The sequence below is a fragment of the Aotus nancymaae genome, unplaced genomic scaffold (assembly GCF_030222135.1).
Source record: "Aotus nancymaae isolate 86718 unplaced genomic scaffold, 86718_ANA_hifiasm-v0.15.2.pri h1tg000009l, whole genome shotgun sequence".
Classification (NCBI taxonomy): domain Eukaryota; kingdom Metazoa; phylum Chordata; class Mammalia; order Primates; family Aotidae; genus Aotus; species Aotus nancymaae.
Window position 1 is genome coordinate 11,104,067 of NW_026988420.1, and position 21,174 is coordinate 11,125,240.

The following is a 21,174-nucleotide window of genomic DNA, read 5'->3' on the forward strand; positions in this document are numbered from 1 at the left end:
AGTTTGGTAACAGGGAAATGTACCTTCATAAGGCCTCCCACAATAGCTCTAGAAAAGCTGTTGGGTTTTCTTCCCTTCCCTTTAGAGGCTAGGTTTTGTACTGGGCAGAGGGTAATTTGGCCATGCTGTGTGAAAGAGAAAAATGAGCTGCTGCTTCTTTAAAGACTGTGTGTCAAATTGGTCCCAATTTTCCAGGATAGATTTTAATGGGTACTTTAGCTTGGGAATAGAAGCACCCATCTGAAATCAAACACAAGGGATGCCCACACCCCAGTTAAAGAAATTACAGCGTCTTTGACCTAAGGCATCCCTTAGGTAAAACTGGTACTGAAATGAAACATTTTTCAGTCAGTACTCTGAAATTTCATGTGCCCAAGATGCGTGATCCATCTTATCAGAGGGCCTTCCACGTAATGGATTCGAATCACACCCTACCAGCATCACAGGACCACTCTCACTGTCTGCATGACCTCCAGTGACTACCATAGAGGCATGAAATGAAAGGGGCTATTGGGTTCGGTAGTAATCGTTACCAATGAGCCCCAACGAGGCCAGTGAGACTCAGGAGATGGGTTCCGATATTCCCCAGCAGAAGTCCAATTTACACAGGCCAATTTATAAAACTGCCCTAGAAGGGTAAACTTCTAGGGAGGGGCCATTAGAACACACAATTCAAAGAAGGCAGGCCAGTCATGGCTGATGGGCAGCAGCCGCTTCCCCCTCTCAGCCGGGAGGGAAAAAGCTGCTTGCTGCATCAGTTTAAAAGCCAGGCCTCTGTACCGCCCTGCTATGTGCCCGAGGGGAAGGCTGCTCCACCCTTTGTGATGCTTGGTTCCACTGGGATGCTGGGACCATGTGCGCACCCTGGGCCACTCCCTGAGCCACTGACCACACAGGGACCTGCCACCAGTAGGCTAACACCCTGGGGGAAGTTCCCTTGTTCCCTCTCTGATTGCGGTTTTTAACAGCCCTGTTCTGCTGTTTTATGCTAGCCCTGCCTCTGCGGTTTTGCTTTCTTAAGCGCTGCTGTGCTGCTCAGTGCTGGTGGCAGGTGTGTCTGGGGAAATTACAGCATTTAGAGCCTCCATGCCTGGCTGGGAAACACCTTGCCCCCATTGCCCTTCTTCCGGCCCACAGCACGGGCGGCTGCTGTGGCTTTCTGCACATGCCCGAGCGCACCCGCAGGGCTGGGTCATGGTCTCCACGGCCCCCTGTTCAAGGCTGGCAAGGAGTCAAAGTCTCGGGTAAAGTGCTCACCTGCTCCGCTGCATGCGCCTGGCTCCACAATGTTTGCTTGTCCCATCTCCCACAGGTTTTTGCCCAGAGAAACAGCCAAGAGGGAGAGGGAAAGAGAGACAGAGACAAAGAGTGAGGGAAAGCAGAGAGAGACCTTGGAAGAAAAACACTGGGCTTTTAATTCTGGCTGACCTGCACCATGGAGGCTCAGTGCTGATCCAGTGTTCTTAAAGAGACAGGACAGAATGGGGCCAGTTTTACTCAGGGTTTGAAGTCTTCTCCGGCTGTACCCCTTTCCTGGCTGTACCCCTCTCCTGGCTGGCTCGCCGAAATGTTGAGGTTCAGGGGTTCAGGGGTGCCCTCAGCTCCCCTGAGAGGACGTTTCTCCAAGGTTCTTGGTCTCCTGCTCTCTCAAGAATGAGAGAGGGGACGAGGTGCACTCGCAAACTAAATACCTGACCCCAAACAGAGTTTTTGCAGAAAGTGAATTTATTTAGGTAGAGGAAAAGGAGAAGAAGAGAGAAAACTTCCATGAAAAGTGTGGAAGGGGCCTCCAGAGGGGAAATCCAGGAGAGAGAAAGATGGCTTCTACCAAGGGAGTGCTCATGGAAGGGTACCCAAACATGGAGTCCAAAGGGGTGAGGAAGAAGGGGACTTTTAACCTGGGAGGAACCCCCACCTTCTCCAAGAGCCCTGGCCAATGAAAGGAGTTCCTTAGAACTTCTGCTGGAGTGATTGACTTTTGACCCTTTCCTGTGCACAAGAAAATTAAAACAGAGACTGTTAAATCTCCCGGATGGAGAGAGATGGGAGTAGGGGGCATGGCAGTGGGAAGTTCTTGCCCTTAAAACTACACCCTCTTGTGGACCCAGAAAGAGAACACTTTCCCTCACTACCATGCCCAACTAATTTGTTTTTTGTGTATGTGTATATTTAGTAGAGACAGAGTTTTACCATGTTTGCTAGGCTGGTTTCAAACTCCTGACCTCAGGTGATCCACTCACCTTGGCCTCCCAAACTGTTGGGATTACAGGCATGAGCCACTGCACGTAGCTATGAAAAGTTTTTTTTTTTTTTTTTTTGAGACGGAGTTTCACTCTTGTTACCCAGGCTGGAGTGCAATGGCACAATCTCAGCTCACCGCAACCTCTGCCTCCTGGGTTCAGGCAATTCTCCTGCCTCAGCCTCTTGAGTAGCTGGGATTACAGGCACGCGCCACCATGCCCAGCTAATTTTTTGTATTTTTTTTTTTAGTAGAGATGGGGTTTCACCATGTTGACCAGGATGGTCTCGATCTCTTGACCTCGTGATCCACCTGCCTCGGCCTCCCAAAGTGCTGGGATTACAGGCATGAGCCACTGCGCCCAGCCGAAAAGTTTTTAAACAAACAGAAAAGTTGGAAAAAATAATACAATGAACACCAATATATCCACCACAACAATTGTTCATAATTGCCTATTCATGCATATGTGTTTCGGTGTGTATGATTATATGTACATATGTATATACATATATATTCCTATATATAACAATATACATAAATACTATATATATAAAATACTTTTGTTTTTCTGCATTGTTGCTGAATCATATGAAGCTGAGTTGCAGACAGCATTACACTTTACCACTAAATACTTCAGTATGCATCTCCTCAAAATAAGGACATTTTCCTGCATAACTATGATAATGGGATTAAGTAAACTCACAATAGCTATCTAATATTTATTCTGTATTTAACATTTCTTAATTGTTTTTAGAGTGTTATTTATTCCTCTTTTTCTCCTCAAATCAGAATCTAATCAAGGGTGACAAACTATATTTCATTATAATCTCTCCGTAGCCTCCTTCCTTCCCTTCCCTGCCTCCCTCCCTCCCTCCCTTTCTTCTCTGTTTCCTTCCTTCCTTCCTTTCCTTCCTTCCTTCCTTCCTCTCGCTCTCTTTCTCTCTCTCTTTCTTGCTTTCATTTCTTTCTCTCCTTCCCTTCCTCCCTCCCTCTTTCCCTCCCTCCCTTTCTTCCTTCCTTCCTCCCTTCCTTCTTTTTGATGGAGTTTGGCTTTTGTTGCCCAGGCTGGAGTGCAATGGCACGATCTTGGCTCACTGCAACCTCTACCTCCTGGATTCAAGCAATTCTCCTGCCTCAGCCTCCAGAGTAGCTGGGGTTACAGGTGCCTGCTACCACGCCTGGGTTATTTTTTATTTTTAGTAGAGATGGGGTTTCACCATGTTGGTCAGGACGGTCTTGAACTCCTACCTCAGGTGATCTGCCTGCCTTCACCTCCCAAAAAGAATTATATCAGAACCAAGTCCTTTTCCACAGTGGCCTATTCACAAGCATATTAGAAAAGGATAGACAAGCTTGCAATTCAAGATAGAGATGCAAAACAAACTTAAACACCATCCTGGAGGACAGTCTTCTATTCAGGAATGCATGTCAGTGGCCAGCCGGTGGGTTTCTGAAAGCAGGTTTAAGAACAGGAGTGAATGGAAGCTACATTTTTCTGTCTGACAGATGTGGTACACATGTGTGAGTTGGAGATGACACTTCTTGGCAATGGCTATATGGGAACAGTGAGAACAGGACATATAACCAGGTGCATCTAAATGGGGCTCCCGGGTGAGCTACCTTGTGAAGTTTCTCTCAGTGGGGGAATTCTAGAGCTCTTCTCCAGGACGGGGGAGCTGATTCGGTTGGATTGAGCTACATGGTAGATTATTCTCTGGCGATCTAACCAAAAAAGTCTCCTCTCACTAGTTTCTGGGAGTGAGGAGAGAACGTTGATAACCGTAATGCTGGCATGGGTAGCCATGTGAAATGATTGCATTGCTCTGTTGACATTATCGTCCAGTGCTCACCTGCCCACACTCCTTCCTGGAGTCTGCAGAGGCAATGGGAAAGGGACAGTTAAGGCACTGGACAATTCAAAAACATGCCTCAATGAACTGTTCTTCAGGAAAGAGACCATGTTCCCCAATTCTCAGATAATCTAGTTTAGATCATCAATTTTCCCTGATAACGGCTCACCTCTCTTCATTTTGTTTCTTGGAAGTCACAAGCTCTAATCAGTCTCTTTAGTTATTTCTTGGTGAAGGCAGCATCCGATTTCCATTTTACAACAACAGGCATCCAAATTAGATATGGTGCTGTTCACTTACATCAGTGTATCATCAGGATTCACATTTCCAGTGATTGCCTAATAATGCTTTAATGTTACGCTAAGGATAAAACAATGATGTAACAGGATTACATCAGTTGACTGCCTTGCTTTTCATTCTCCTGCAGTTAAATTTCTGCAGCATACATTTTGAGTCCAGACCTCAACCTGGCACAAAAAACTTCCACTCTGAGTAGAGAGTTTTTCTATAGTTAAAAAATTTCCTTTGAAACATATGTATAGCCATATGCTATTGACATTTTTGATAAAAGCAACACTGTGCTTAAAGCATAAAATCTAAGCAATAGAAAGCTATGCTAGTAACAATAACTAGTGCTCCTCAAGAGCTTACTCTTCATTGTTATGGGGATGATATTACAAACATTTCACAAACAATATGGCTTGGACACTGGCCAATCAGAATTGTCTCCAGCCTTAGATCCAATGAGACAGCTGAGGTCCTCTGCTGGGCCAGGGCTAACCCTTTAGTTGCTGAGCCCTGAGGAAGAAGGAGGAATCTAGGGGGAGGGGTTGGGCAGATGGGATAAATGTTTGTGTGGAGAATAGGTTCCGGGTGGCCATTTACTAACTGACATGGATGTATTCCACATTTGAACAGACGTATTGGGTACACCTGCTGAATATCAGTGCTGCCAGGCCCTGAGCTAGAGCCCTCATTCCCACAATGCTGCCAGGGAAGATCCTGCTTAGGAGCTGAGGGAAAACTTGTCCTTTGCCCTCTGAAGGTTTGCTGAAACTCAGTGACAAGAGGCAGATTAGGCTGGGCGTGGTGGCTCATGCCTGTAATCCTGACACTTTGGGAGGCCAAGGAGGGTCAGGAGTTTGAGACCAGCCTGGCCAATATGGTGAAACCCCAGCTCTACTAAAAATACAAAAATTAGCCGGGTGTGGTGACACATGCCTGTAATTTCAGCTACTCGGGAGGCTGAGGCAGGAGAATCACTTGAACTCAGGATGCAGAGGTTGCAGTGAGCTGAGATGGTGCTACTGCACTCCAGCCTGAGTGACAGATCGAGATTCCATCTCAAAAAAAAAAAAAAAAAAAAGAATAATAAATTTATTTGTGTACTGGCCTCCCAAAAGATCAAAAGATTAACAATTTCAAGTTTTCCTTAGGGTTTCAACCTAGTGTTATACTTTTATGATGTTATTGTATCAGTTGTTAAAAAGTTGAAATACATTTAAAAAATAATAATAATACAAAAGTTAGCCAGGTGTGGTGGTGGCATGCACCTGTAATCCCAGCTAGTCTGGGGGCTGAGGTAGGAGAATCACTTGAACCTGGGAGGCGGAGGTTGCAGTGAGCCGAGATCACGCCACTGCACTCCAGCCTGGGCGAAAGAGTGACACCACGTCTCAAAAAAAAAAAAAAAAAAAGGCAGATTAATAGGAGAAAAGGCATATACATTTACTAACATGTACACAACAGCCTTCAGAATGAAGATCCAAAGATTCAGGGGAAGCTGTTCATTTTTTATGCTTAGGTTTAACAAAGTATAGACAGCTGGGTGGAAATATGACGGGATAAAAAGGGTATGTTCTAATGCTAATGGACTGAGTGGGGAAACCCAGCAGGGCCTGTCTGTCTGGATTCTTCTTGGCCTCTGTGAGCAGCATTCCTTCCTTCTGGGTGTGGAGCAGGACCCTCTTTGGAGTGGGAGTCTTATGACCTACTGTTAAAATAAGGGAGGTCAGATGTTTCTTTTTTTTTTTCTTTTTGAGATGGAATCTCGCTCTGTCGCCCAGGCTGGAGTGCAGTGACACAATCTTGGCTCACTGCAACCTCTGTCTCCCTGGTTCAAGCAATTCTCATGCCTCAGCCTCCCAAGTAGCTGAAACTACAAGTGTACACCACCACGCTTGGCTAATTTTTTGTATTTTTAGTAGAGACAGGGTTTAGCCACATTGGCCAGGGTGGTCTCGAACTCCTGGTCTCATGTCATCTGCCTGCCTCAGTCTCTGAAAGTGATGGGATTACAGGTATGAGACACCATGCTAGGCCCACATATTTCTTTATGGCCAGTTTTTACACAGAAAGGCAGAGGGAAAGTTTGAGTAATATTTTGAGGTTTTATGGCTGACTTTGAGGAGGAGGGATTCTGGTTTCTCTGACCTGCTTTGGGGAAAAGGGATTTGAGTTTCTATGGCTCAGGGGAGAATGGGACTAAGAGACAGGGGGTAGGAGAGGACAGAGAACAACTTTTGTTTCTGAGGCCTTCGTTTGGGTTTTTTTTCCCCAAGTCTCAACACTGAGTTTATGTCCATTTTGTAGATAAGAAAAGTAAGGTTTAGAGAACTTAAAGATCTTGCTCTAGATCATACAGCCAGTAAGGGAAATAATTAACTTTTAAAAAATTAATTTATGCCTTTTTTTTAAGACCAAGTTTTGTTCTTGTTGCCCAGGCTGGAGTGCAATGGTGTGCTCTCGGCTCACTCTGCCTCCCGGGTTTAAGTGATTTTCCTGCCTCAGCCTCCCGAGTAGCTGGGATTACAGGCATGAGCCACCACACCTGGCTAAATTTTGTATTTTTAGTAGGGACGGAGTTTCTCCGTCAGGCTGGTCTCAAACTCCTGACCTCAGGTGATCTGCCCACCTTGGCCTCCCAAAGTGCTGGGATTACAGGCATAAGCTACCATGCCTGGCCACTTTTTTTTTTTTTTTAAGTTTTAGATTTACAGAAAAATTGAGTGGAGGGCACAAAGAATTCCTATATATCCCTTCATCCCCTAATTCCCAATTTCTCCTATTATTAACATCTTGCATTGGTGTAGTACATTTGTTATAACTGATAAGCCAATATAGGTATATTAAAGTCTATAGTTTACATTAGGGTTCACTCTTGGTCTTGTACATTCTATGGGTTTTGACAAATGTATAATGACATGTATCCACCATTGTAGTATTATACAGAATAATTTCACTGCTCTAAAAGTTCCCCACGTTCCACCAATTCCTCCTTTCCTCCCCCAAACCTCTGGCAACCACTGATCTTCACTGTTTCCGTAGTTTTTCTTTTCATTTATTTTTTTGAGACGGAGTTTTGCTCTGTTGCCAGGCTGGAGTGCAGTGGTGTGATCTCGGCTCACTGCAACCTCTGCCTCCTAGGTTCAAGCAATTCTTCTGCCTCAGCCTCCCGAGAAGCTGGGACTATGGGCGCCCACCACCACACCCAGCTAATTTTTGTATTTTCAGTAGAGACAGCGTTTCACCCTGTTGGCCAGGATCGTCTCAATCTCTTGACCTTATGATCTGCCTGCCTCAGCCTCCCAAAGTGCTGGGATTATAGTCGTGAGCCACCGCACCCAGCCCTAGTTTCGCATTTTCTAGTTGGAATTATACAGTATGTAGCCATTTCAGATTGGTTTCTTTCACTTTGCAATGGGCGTTTAAGATTCCTCCATGTCTTTCTGTGGCTTAATAGCTCATTACTTTATATAGCTGAATAATATTTCACTGTCTGAATGTAGCACAGTTGTTTTATCCATCCACCTTTTGAAGGACATCTTAGTTACTTCCTGATTTTAGCAATTGTGAATAAAGCTGATATAAACATTTGTGTGTGGGTTTTTCTGTGGACATAGTTTCAACTCATTTGAGTAAATACCAAGTAGTGCGATTGCTGAATCATACGGCAGGAGTATGTTTAGTTTTGCATAACTGCCAAATTGTCTTCCAAAGTGGCTGTACTATTTTGCATTCCCACCAGCAATGAATTATTTTTTTTTAACACAGGGTTTTATAAATTATAAAGTGCTTTTCTCTGTACTAACTGTACTTGGATCACAGAAATACATATTTCTTCAAAAGTAAAGCTACATTACTCTTAGGTATGCTCTGGACTTTTCCGTGTAATTATTACTGCCAAATAAACACTGCCACTTATTCAGAACTATGCCAAACATTTAACATTCCTTTATATGTTTATCTTATGTAACTTTCATGATAACCTGGAAAGGTGGATATTATCATCCTCATTTTACATATAAAGAAATAGACTCAGAAAATTCAAATATTAATATATTGCTTGAGGCTGGGTACAGTGGCTTGCACCTATAATTCCAGCACTTTGGGAGGCTAAGATGGGTGGGTCACCTGAGGTCAGGGGTTCATGACCAGCCTGGCCAACATAGTGAAACCCAGTCTCTACTAAAAATGCAAAAATTAGCCAGGTGTGGTGGTGGGTACCTGTAATTCCCAGCTCTCGGGAGGCTGAGGCACGAGAATTGCTTGAACCCAGGAGGCGGAGGTTGCAGTGAGCTGAGATGGTGCCACTGCACTCCAGCCTGGGTGATAGAGGGAGACTCAGTCTCCAAAAATAAATAAATAAATAAGTGTGTGTGTGTGTGTGTGTGTGTGTGTGTATAGAGAGAGAATATATATATCTATATATAGACATATACAGATATATATGTGTGTGTATATATATATGTGTATATATATAGAGAGAGAAAGCTTCAGATGACAAAGCAGTTCAAACCCAGGGCTGCCTGTTGCCATATCCTGAATTTCTTCCTCTCCACCATATTACATTCCCTAAAGGTGAATTGTCAGGAAAAATTGTGAAAAACTTTGAAGAGGGGGGAAAGGAAAGGATCACTGAGTGTCGTGTCTGGTGTACCCTTCTGAGTTATCTCCCCCTTTCATTTTCTTGAGCTATTTTACAACTCTGTAAATGGTAGACAACTAATAATAATGCAAATGATTCTTGTCCATAGAACTGCAAATTATTTGTATCTGGTGAAGGGTAATTGATTATTGCCCTGTAGACAGACAGCTTTTTGTATCTCTTTGTGAATTCATGTCCGCATTCCTTATCTGCCTATACATGTGTATGTGAATTTGAATTTTCCTTTGAATGGGCTAAAATATCTTACCGGCTTCACTCATTAACTAATGAGTTAAATAAATTCCTTGACAGGAGTTTATTTCATATTTTTTCCTCTTTTTTTTTTTTTGGAGACAGTCTCAATCTGTTGTCCAGGCTGGAGTGCAGTGATGCAGTCTTGGCTCACTGCAACCTCCGTCTCCCAGGTTCAAGCTATTCTTGTTGCTCAGCCTCCAGAATAGCTGAGATTACAGATGCCCACCACCCTACCTAGCTAATTTTTGTATTTTTAGTAGAGATGGAGTTTCACCATGTTGGCCAGGCTGGTCTCAAGCTCCTGACCTCAGGTGATCCACCCTCCTCAACTTCCCAAAGTGCTGAGATTACAGGCATGAGCCACCACCCCCAGCCTATGTGTTTATTTCATATTTGTATGAGAATCATAATTTTACCCTTAAAATGATCTTTTAGCAGAATGTATTTTCTATGTGTGTGTCAATATAATCGGAAACAAATGTTAGCATGGGCATGGTGTCTACACCTGTAATCCCAGCACTTTGAGAGGCTGAGGTGGGCAAATCGCTTGAGGTGGAGACCAGCCTGGCCAACATAGTGAAACCCCGTCTCTACTATAAATACAGAAATCAGCTGTGGTGGCAGGTGCCCGTGATCCCAGCTACTTGGGAGGTGGAGGCAGGAGAATCGCTTGAACCTGGGAGGCAGAGTTTACAGTGAGCCAAGATCACATCAGTACACTCCAGCCTGGGCGACAGAGCAAGACTCTATCTCAAAAACAAACAACAACTACAACAACAAAAAACAAAACAAATAAATGATAATGTTACTTCACTATCATGATTCCTTAGGTGTCCATAGCAACAGCATATCAAGCAGTAGGAAAACGCCAGTCCCTCTGTACTTTCCCTAACCCACTTGGCTGACTATCTGCCCTCGAGACTGATGGTTGGGAGAGTCCTCTCTCTTCCTTTTCAAATGCTACCCCTTCATCACTTCTCATTTCCCTCTGTAAAGTTTTTGCTCATTTTCTGCAAAATTAAGTCTCTGCTTATTAATGCAATATAAACAAGGTATTATTAGAAGGGGAATATAGGAAATATACAATAGCAGCCTACCTAAGAATTTTAGAGCTGGATTTGCTTGCAGTATTTCACACATCTGATTGTATGACAGATTCTTATTTGTTTTGTGGATTATTCAGGCTACTAGTTTTCTTTACTCTCAGCTTTAGGCCATATGTAATTTTTCCTACTCTGACTTGACAGGGGACACATTAGAAATATATCTTTCTCTGGGTGAGAAGTACTGTCAAAATGCTTTTGGTAGAGCAGAAAGCTGAAATTGTTGATCAAACTGTATTTTTGAAAGTTATAACATTTCAGAGAAAAAAGAGATTTTAGGTGAACACTATTCACTCCCTTCATTTGACAAATGTGAAAATTGAGCTCCAAAGAAACTGAAGGACTTAATCACAGTAACACAGCTGGCTGGTGGCCTTGCCTGAAATAGGGCTGTGTCTTCCTCATTCCCAGTTCAATTCTCCCTCCATTACACATAGTATTTAAATGACCTTGGCCTTCAGGAACTCTAATTAGCACAGTAGTTAATAAGTAACTATAGTATGCATTATTCTACTGAACTTTTGTGATCTTATGAAATCATGCAGTTTATAAAAGCTTATTATTTTACTCATTTGAAGGAAATACCAAGGGCAAGGTCAAAAAGAGCAAATTTGCATGTAAATTACAATTTGCAAAAATGTATTTTAAGTTAATGCCAGATCTACTATTCTCACAAACTGGACTAGGTCATGTGGCAGCTACACATTCCATTTCCCTCCATATATAAAAGCCCTCTGGGTTTCGCCCTTAGCTCCCTGAAGTTATGCAGGGGTGGGCTAATGAATGCTGAACACATACTTGTTTGCCTACTTAATTCAATAGTTAATGACTAAAAGAAGAGTCAATTATTAAGAGCCCTGCATTTAATATCTCTCATTTGCATTCAAATTCTTTTTTAAAATAAAAGGAAGTTTGAAAGGAGAAGCAAACAAGAGCCTGGCCTCATTTTTAGAAAACCATAAGCCTAGACCATCTCTTGGACTTTTAAGTATGATAAAGTGAAACAGAAATTGCTTCATGCAGCCATCTGGATCCAGTCCCATTTACAGAAAGAGGCACATATAATTTAAAATGGTGAGTGAAAAACAGGGTAACCTAATATATAGCAAGGACCTGAAAGATGTGTGACTCCCATATGAGATTATGAGGCTACCATCCACTGTGTGGCGGATCTGAAATTCAAGGTTCTCCCACTCTCACTCCTACCCTCATGTTTATACACTTTGGAGCCAACCACACAAGGTAATCTACACGCTTACCAGTTTCCCATCTAACGAAGTGTGAAAACAGAAAGCACCTGCCTCTGTTACAGGTATCTAATGTGGTTTTCTGACATCAGGCTTTACAAATTTCTTTCCCCTCCTCCGTAATTCACTGGGCAATCTGGAGCCCCTTGGGAATGGTGCTGAGTGAAAATCTGGTTAATGTAGCCAATCAACTCAATAGTCAAGCCCTGGCCTCCTGATTTTTAACTTAAAGGAGTAATGGGTTGTTTAATTAGATGATATCTATTGCTACGTGTGAAACAACTTGAGCTACTCTAAATTCTAGGTATACGGAAGGTGATGGATGACTTAAATGTTACCCAAACACATTTACACCATTTGCCACAAACTCAGTCCAGAGTAAAAGGAACCTCAGTGTCCTACTTGCAGACTCATGCAAGGGATGCCTTGTGTCATTAGGAAGTGAGCCACACACTGGGCAGCCACGCTGTTCATGAGGGCAGGCCTGTGCCCCAACCCATAGGTGGGTGGCCATTCCCTGCTGCTGACATATGGTGTCCCATCATTAGCCAGATGGCGGAAACACTGGAAAGGGCCTGAGCACACATGAATAATCTAACCTGGCCATGGGAGGTGATTCAAAGAGGCTGGGTGGGGATCAAAGCTAGTAGTGTGTAGCCATGGAGGCTGAAAGGAGAGTTTAAAGTGTTAAAGATGGGTCTGGGGTCAGCATGGATGGCCCTTCCTCATCAGCACCACCTCAACTAACCCCAACCCCTACATACGTGGTGGAAGACAATTAACATCACATAATTCCTTCTGTGCCCAAAGGAAATATCAGAGGTTTAGGAGAAAAAAAACTTGTTGTAAGTAAAAAATAGAATATATGGCTGGGTGTGTTGGCTCACCCCTGTAATCCCAGCACTTTTGGAGGCCGAGGCATAGATCACAGGGTCAAGAGATTGAGACCATCCTGGTCAACATGGTGAAACCTTGTCTCTACTAAAAATACAAAAATTACTGTGAGTGGTGGTGGGCTCCTGTAATCCCAGCTAATCGGGAGGCTGAGGCAGGAGAATCGTGTGAACCTGGAAGGCAGAGGTTGCAGTGAGCTGAGATTGTGCCACTGCACTGCAGCCTGGTGACAGAGCAAGACTCCATCCCCCCCCCAAAAAAGTAGAATATTGTCTGAGATAGTCTCATGAAACTATCTACTCCTCCAAGATGTTTTTCAACAGGGAAGATTTGTTCAGAGTCAGAGTTTAAGATTAGATGATGCTTGACCAGCCCTATAGGTTCAGAGAGTCTTTAATACCTTTGAAATTGTATAAAAAGCTGTATGTGTAGAATTTAGTGTTAATTTTTCTGGGGAGAGGCCACATCTCTTGACAAAAATCCTCCAAGGATTTGTCACCCCCCTCCAAAATATCTTGCAGCTACTGGTCTAGAGGTTCAAGGAAACCAGCCTTTCTAATTATGGCAGAAAAGGATCCTGAAGGGTCATTACATGAAGTAGACCAGCTAACCATGGCCTTGTATTATGCCTGACCTTTGGGTACTCACATTGCCTCTCAGCTTGACCAGGGTACAATGCCTGTCCTGTCCCAGAGACAAGTAGCCAGAACATCTCATGTCCCTTGGACCAGCTCTGAGCACAGTTCTTATCCAGCATCATCCATGTATGCCAGGACCCTAGACCACAGCCCTTTAATAAGCTACACTCAGGGTGAAAGCAAATGAACCACCGACGGAAGGACACAAGCGGATCCCCAAGCATGGCAGGTAGTGACATAATTGGTGACTTCTGTTCCCACTAAGAGGGACAAAGAAAAAACACTGGATAGGAAATAGACATCTGAGTTTTAGCCAACATTTTGCACTGGCCAGCTGCATGACATCGGGTAATTCACCTTCATGCATTTATTTCAGTTTCCCCCAGTGTGTAGAATGGGAAAGCTGGGCTAGATTCTTCACGCCTCCCTGGCTGAGGAGCGGACAGGCTGTGTAAACTCTGGTGTGTCCCTGTCTGCAGCAAAGTATTTAAAGACAACTGGTATCTTATTAGGAGTCAGTTAATTTTTCTATCTTAAACACCAAGCTATATGTTTTAGAGGAGTATTTGATTTTGCAGTCCATAGAAGTATTACAAGCAAATAGGCACATCCAAGAGGAAAAACAGCACTTGTGGGTAGCATCAATAATTCAGGGACAGGTTAATATGCTAATTAGGGCTGAAAGCTAAAGATCAAATATTTCTGTGTAGTGGGCACCTGCTCTGTGGTTTCTGGTTTGAATTGTTCACATATCTCCCTTCCCACTGGCAACCTCCCATTCTGCTCTTAGCAGATGGGATATATTCAGACTCTTGCCCATCAGCATACAGTCTGAATTGTTACTTTGGCATATTAGTGTTCTTTCTCAGGTCTCCTGATCTTTTAAATCCAGGATCAGAGGAGGCACTTGAATCCTTCTCATCTCCATTCTTTCCCTGGATGTCTCACCTGTGAGGGTCCAGTCCATTGTCATCCCACTTTCTCCTCCTGGGTTCTCCAATCTCACCTTCTTCACAGGCTTTTTTTTTCTCTTTCTCTCTTTAAATCTTCTCAAATTTTCCCCATTTAAAAAACTAAACCAGTTTTCTCTGCTTTATTTGCTTTTTAGTCAACTATCAATCTTTTACTTTCCTCTAGGCCCCACATGCTTGGAGTAAGTCACTTACACCTACTCTTTCTACTTTCTTTGCCTTCTCTTTACCTCTGCAGTTTGGATGTTGATAAGCTGTCCTGGAAATACTCTCTCAAAGACAGAGGATTTTCTGTGTCTCCCAAATCTCTGTCTCTTGCATTTGCTATTCTTGCAGGACAAAGACAGAGCTCTTTCTGTTGCAACTCCGGTACCACACATTGCCTGTGACTTAGAAGCAGTTCAGTGGATCTTTGTCGAATGCTGACTCTGTTGTCTTTTCCTTTCAAAAACTTCTTGTCCATCCATCCTTCTGCATGCCCTGTGCATCATCCTAGTCCAGGCACCCTTTATCTCACCTCATATCACTGTTAACACTATTCTGGCTTGCTTCTTTACTTCCAATTCATTCTGCAGCAAATCATTTCATTTACATCTTCCTTGGAACTCACCCATGACTTCATTGACTATTGCTGCAAGCTCAATCTTCTCAATTGGTATTTTAAAAATGTAATTAATTAACTGCTTTATTATTATGTTGATTAATTATAGATGCACAAGGTAAAACTGAATAAATTCTCCCATCCCATTCTACCAGTTTCCTTTCTCATCAGCCGTCACTGATAGCAGTTTCTTGTCCATCCTTGCACAGACTTTCTGTGCTAGACAATTGCTTCCTGATTGGACTATGGCTCACCATCATCCGTGGGGCCCTGTCTTGAATCTTAGCCAGCTGGGACAGGGTCTTACCTCCTGCTCATTCTCCCAGAGTGGGCTGTGCCGTACATACCCTCCAGCACTGGTTTATGATTTGCTTCAACTTGCATAGTCTGAGACTATCCTTGTTCTTAGAAGAGTATCTGGGACTCCAGTGGCTGTGACCAGACCTGCAGGTAACACCCCATATGGCTGTTATGAGGCATTTCAGCACTGTTCACCCTCACTGGGGTAAACTTCCTTTCTGGCCAGTCCTCTATCCCAACTACACTAATTCTGGCTTTACTCTCTTGGCACAAACCAGAAATTGAAGAAAGTCCTAACTGGTTTTACTTTTGAACTCTGTCAGATTGTCCTACCTGTTGACCTGATTTGCCAGGAGATAGAATGAGATGACTATGTTCCTTTGCTCCTGCAATATTGCTTCATTGTCCAGCCTTATTTTCTATGTTATGTGTAATTTTTTTTGTGTGTGCCACAAAGCAAAATTAGTACTGGGAAAAAGGATCTCTCAGCAAAGCAATTCTTTTTACTTCCTGCAGAAAGGGTACTCTTGTTAGCAATTTTGCCATGAGAGTACAATGAAGAAAAGAAAGCAGACATATTTATCCCTTATGCATTTGGGGTCGTTCCTTACTGCTATGTCTGATCTCCATTGGCTGGAGCCAGACCTCACAATCTAAACTAAAACCTGATTGACTAACAACTTAAAACTTTTCTAAACAGGTAAAAGCAATGGAGAACAAAAAGGAAGTCCAAATAAGGAAGAGGCACAGGCTGCAAGCTGGGACATGCCTGTGAGCACATCCAGCACAAATATCTTGGTTAAAGTACAAGGACATAGAATATACTATGTGCCTGTGAGCATGTCTAACAGCTACATAAGATAGGGCTTAGCAAAGAGCTGCTAGCAAAAAGTAAGAAGGCTTTGAAGAAAGAGTTTAAAACAAACTATTATTTCTAACACTTACGAATTTTTCTTAAACAAGAAAGGAAACTTTGAAGAGGAACTTTTCTACTTCCCATATCTACATCCAGGTAGGACCTCCCTTTAAATGTTGCACTCGCAGTATCTGAGAAATAACTTGGGGCTTTAGACAGCTAATGTTTAAACCCTGTGTATGTGAACAGTGGTAGCATCTGGGTATTGGAAGCTTAATGCCATTGTAGCCAGAGGGCATTTTCTGCTAAATCTGGCTTGAACAACCACTCTGGGAGCCTCTGACTAGACCCTAATGACAGCCTTAGGTTCGGAAAATATCCCTGTAATGATATCAAGAGCCTTAAAAACGGTCTCTGGGGAACATGTAAATTACTGCTTTAGTTAGATGCAAAGTACCTCAAGTACAAATAGGAAGACTTTTTGTCCTTTTAAAGGCCACCTAATGAACAACAGACCTGAAGAGGTACTTAAAATAATGATTTGGAGTACATTTTGATCAGTTAAACTGTGATATAATCTGCCATCTAAAGATGACACATCCATGAGAGAGATTCCCCTAGTCCAGGGTTTCTCAAAGTGTGAGCCATGGATAACAGTCTTGCAAGATGAGATTTATTGGTTAAATATGTAGGAGAAAACTGCATGTGAATCATCCTTCCTTCTTCCGTGTTCACGATGTACATTAGCATATCAAGAATTCAGAGAAGTCTGACAGTAAAATAACTTCTAAACTTTTAAATTAATCTTTTGTCTCCCAGACTTATTTGGCAAAAAATTCCTTTATGCATAGTGCCTGTTAGCAGCCTAAAGAACTAAGGTTCAGAGGCACACACACTGGATAATGCTGCTTCAGTTTATTCATGCAGGTTAAACGATTTATGGTCATGTGACACGTAATGACATTTTGGTCAGTGACAGACTGTATGGAATGATGGTCCCATAAGATTATAACACCAAATTTTTACTGTGCTTTCTCTCTCTCTCTCTTTCTCTCTTTTGAGATGAGAGTCTCACTATGTCACCCAGGCTAGAGTGCAGTGGCCTGATCTCAGCTCATTGCAACCCCCGCCTCCCAGGTTCAAGCAATTTTCCTGCCTCAGCCTCCCAAGTAGCTGGGATTGCAGGAGTGCGCCACCATGCCTGACTAATGTTTTTTTGTTTGTTTGTTTTTGTTTTTGTTTTTGCATTTTTAATAGAGATGGTGTTTCGCCATGTTGGCCAGGCTGGTCTCAAACTCCTGAACTCGTGATCCACCCGCCTCGGCCTTCCAAGGTGTTCAGATTACAGATGTGAGACACTGTACTGATCCCTGATTTTTCTATATTTGGATATGTTTAGATACACAAATGCATACTTACCATTGTGGTGCAATTGCCTACAGTATTCAGTACGGTAACATGCTGTGCAGGCCAGCTACAATAGGCTATACCATATCTAGCCCAGGTGTGTAATAGGATATACCATTTAGGTGCCTGTAAGTATACGCTATGATGTTCACACAAGGAAGTCATCTGAAAATGTAATTGTCAGAATAGGAGGAATGACTATATTAATAAACAAATAACTGTTTCCCCTAAATAATTCATGTATTCATCATATTACAAGCCAATAACACAATATGCCTATGTCATACACCAATAACATAATATAATGAACTGGTGAAACATTTAGGTGAACCAGTCACAGTAAAGCTATTTTCTAATATTATCTGTTATCTAACATTTACATTCACATTTTTTAAAAGCCAGGTATTTAAAAATATGTTTCTTTATAAGTTAAGGTCTTGTTAGCTGATGTCTTTGGGGCCTTATTTTCCAGTGAATTCACCTGGAAGCCTCTTAAATCTCTGAAAGGAACCAGAGGGTCTGCTACTACTCACTGAGGTTTTTTCCTTACAACTTATTGAAGGAGATCTCAACCTCCTTAAGCCAAAGTACTCTTTTATTATTGTTATTTTTATTTCAATAGGTTTCTGGGGAACAGGTGGTGTTTGGTTACGTGAATCAGTTCTTTAGTGGTGATCTCTGAGATTCTGGTGCACCTGTCACCCAAGCAGTGGACACTACACAATGTGTAGTCCTTGATCGCTCACCAACTTCCCACCCTTCCCCCCAAGTCCCAAAGTCCATTGTATCATTCTTTTTTTTTCTTTTTGTAGATGCAGTTTCACTCTGTCACCCAGGCAGGAGTGCAGTGGCATGATCTCAGCTCACTGCAACCTTCATCTCCCCAGTTCAAGCAATCCTTGTGCCTCACCCTCCGCAGAAGCTGGAACTACAGGCACCCGCTGTCACACCGGGCTGATTTTTCTATTTTTAGTAGAGAGAGGGTCTCACCATGTTGGCCAGCCTGGTCTCGAACTCCTGACCTCAGATGATCTGCCCACTTCTGCCTCCCAAAGTGCTGGGATTATGAGCGTGAGCCACCACGCTTAGCCACTGTATCAGTCTTATACCTTTTCATCCTCATAGCTTAGCTCCCACTTATAAATGAGAACATACGAGGTTTGGTTTTCCATTCCTGAGTTACCAAAATATTCTTTTCATTACAATAAGCTTCCAATCCACAGTGGTCCAAACCAAATTTTCCTCATAGTTTTTTTCAAAATCCTATTATCACTCATAAGTTGTAGGTCAGAATGTCGTGGTTATATTCTCTCATATATAATTTCTTAAAAAGCATTGATTTAAAAACAATAAAAATCACACATAATAAAAATTGGCATTTTATCATAAGATCATGTATACATATTTATGAAGATAGAACAAGGACTAAAGCATAGATTGTTCATTTATCACAGACTGTTCCTCTATTGTCATTCAGAGAAGGTCAAGAAGCCAGCTTCTCTGAGAATCCTATCTTAAGGCACAGATGCTGTAGTTTCTTTATTCTGCAGGAACTGCTGTAGAAAGGAGTACTTAAATAAAGTCTCCCTGGTCTAGGAGCCAGAACTCCACTTTAGTCTGGGAGAGAACAGGAAAAAAAGGTTGCCAGAGACTAGTAGCTTCTTTGCTATAAGAGAAGGAAGCATGAGCCTCTATGTGAGGTTGAGAATTGTTGTTGGGGAGTTTGGAGTACAGAGTGTAAAAAAAAACCTGAATCTGGACAATAGTCAGCTATGAAGTATTTAAAAATGTAAAGGAGCTGGGCACAGTGGTTCAGGCCTGTAACCGCAGCACTATGGGAGGCCCAGGCAGGTGGATCGCCTGGGGTCAGGAGTTTGAGATTGGCCTGACCAATATGGCGAAACTCCGTCTCTACTAAAATACAAAATTTAGCACAGCGTGGTAGTGTGTGCCTGTCGTTTCAGCTACTTGGGAGGCTGAGACAGGCGAATTGCTAGAACCTGGGAGGCGGAGGTTGCAGTGAGCCAAGATAGCACCATTGCACTCCGGCCAGGGCAACAGAGCATGACTCCATCTCATAAATAAATAAATAAATAATGTAAAGGAGCCAGGCATAATGGCTCATGTGTGTAATCCCAGCACTTTGGGATGCTGAGGCAGGCAGATCACCTGAGGTCAGGAGTTTGAAACCAGCCTGCTTAACATGGTGAAACCCTGTCTCTACTAAAAATACAAAAACAAATTAGCCAGGTGTGGTGCAGAGCACCTGTAGTCCCAACTACTCGGGAGGCTGAGGCAGGAGAATCCCTTGAACATGGGAGGCGGAGGTTGCAGTGAGACTCCATCTCAAAAGAAAAAACAAAAGTAAAGGCAGACATCTTATTTTCAGACTTACAGTCAGTTCTAGAATAAGAATACCTAGACAGAAACCGAGGCAGGAATGAAGACACAAACAAACCAGCACTCTCCCAAAGATATGTAAACGTGACATTAAATTATAGTTGGTGTGAGCACAGCTTGAGAAAATGCTTGAAGGCAGTGACTGGACTTCTGTATGAATAACTCCCTTTTAAGAAAACCAAGGCTCTCAGCAAGTACAGTAGTTCCCAGGGTTTTTGATTTCACAGATAAATAACATTAAAATAATTGGTAATTGACTTTAGCAACCTACTTTTGTTACTTTTTGAAAAAGGATATTTAAAAAGCACTACAATTTATTGTTATCATTGTTTTGGGTTTTTTTTTTCCACCAGAAAAAAATAATTGTAAAGGCACAGCCTCACAATTATATACAGTTATTGAAATTGAATACATTCAGGTTTATGAAAAACTCAGGACATTGTCCTTTTTTTTCCTCATTTTGTCAGGATCATTGTTTCATCAACTAGCTGATTCACATAGAAAAATCCTGAAACATATTATTTATCTTCAGAGAAATTCATGTTGATGTTATTGGTTGCATCAAATAGCTCATCCAGACAACATTATTTGTTGAATCTTCTAGGCAGTGGATTTTTTAAAAAGGGGCCTGACTCCTGCCCTTAATAGGAAAAAGGGTACTGTTTTCAGAATAACTAAACAGGATATAAAACTAAAGAGAGATGTCCATCTTCTTGAAGAAATTGTGAAGAAGCAAGACAGCAAGGGGAAATGGCTTGTCAAGTTTCTTGAATATTTAGAAATAAGATCAGTTTCAAGGGTCAAGTACTCTCTTCCATTTTAAGAAAAAACTCCTTCATTCAGGGAAATCATCTGACACTTTAAAAATGTCTCAACAAGTACTCCATAAATTTATACAAATAAAAAAGGACATATCAATAAGTGGTAAACCTGTTAAACATATGGTTTATTATGCAATACTTGATTACTAATATTCATTGTGCACTCATTATATACAAAATACTCCCCTCAATTCTGGGATATGGGGAGAGAATTGCAATGATGAATAGGTTCCCATTTCATGGAATTTACAGTTTAGTAAACTGTAGAAGGGTAAAGAAACCAGAATGACTAGGTCACTCTAACAGAGGGACTGATCATTTGTTAAAAAGCAAATCGTGAACTCACATTCAATCCATTATTTTCTTTAAAGAAGAATTAGTGGTATTTTTTAAAAAAATTATGCTTCCTATGATGATTCACAACGACCCTTAGTCTGAACTAAATTTGCAGTTAGCCAGAAGATATCCCGAGTCATATCCTGCATTCTAATCAGACACACTACCACCTGGTTTCAGCTGAAGATTTTTTTAAATTGGATTTTTTTCTGTGTTTCTGTTTTTCTCTGTTCCTCTCCCTCGAGGGAAGTAGAAGCTAGGTTCCCTTTTGTGTGATGGAAGTATACTTTCATTTATTATTATTGTTGTTATTATGAATTTTGAAGCCT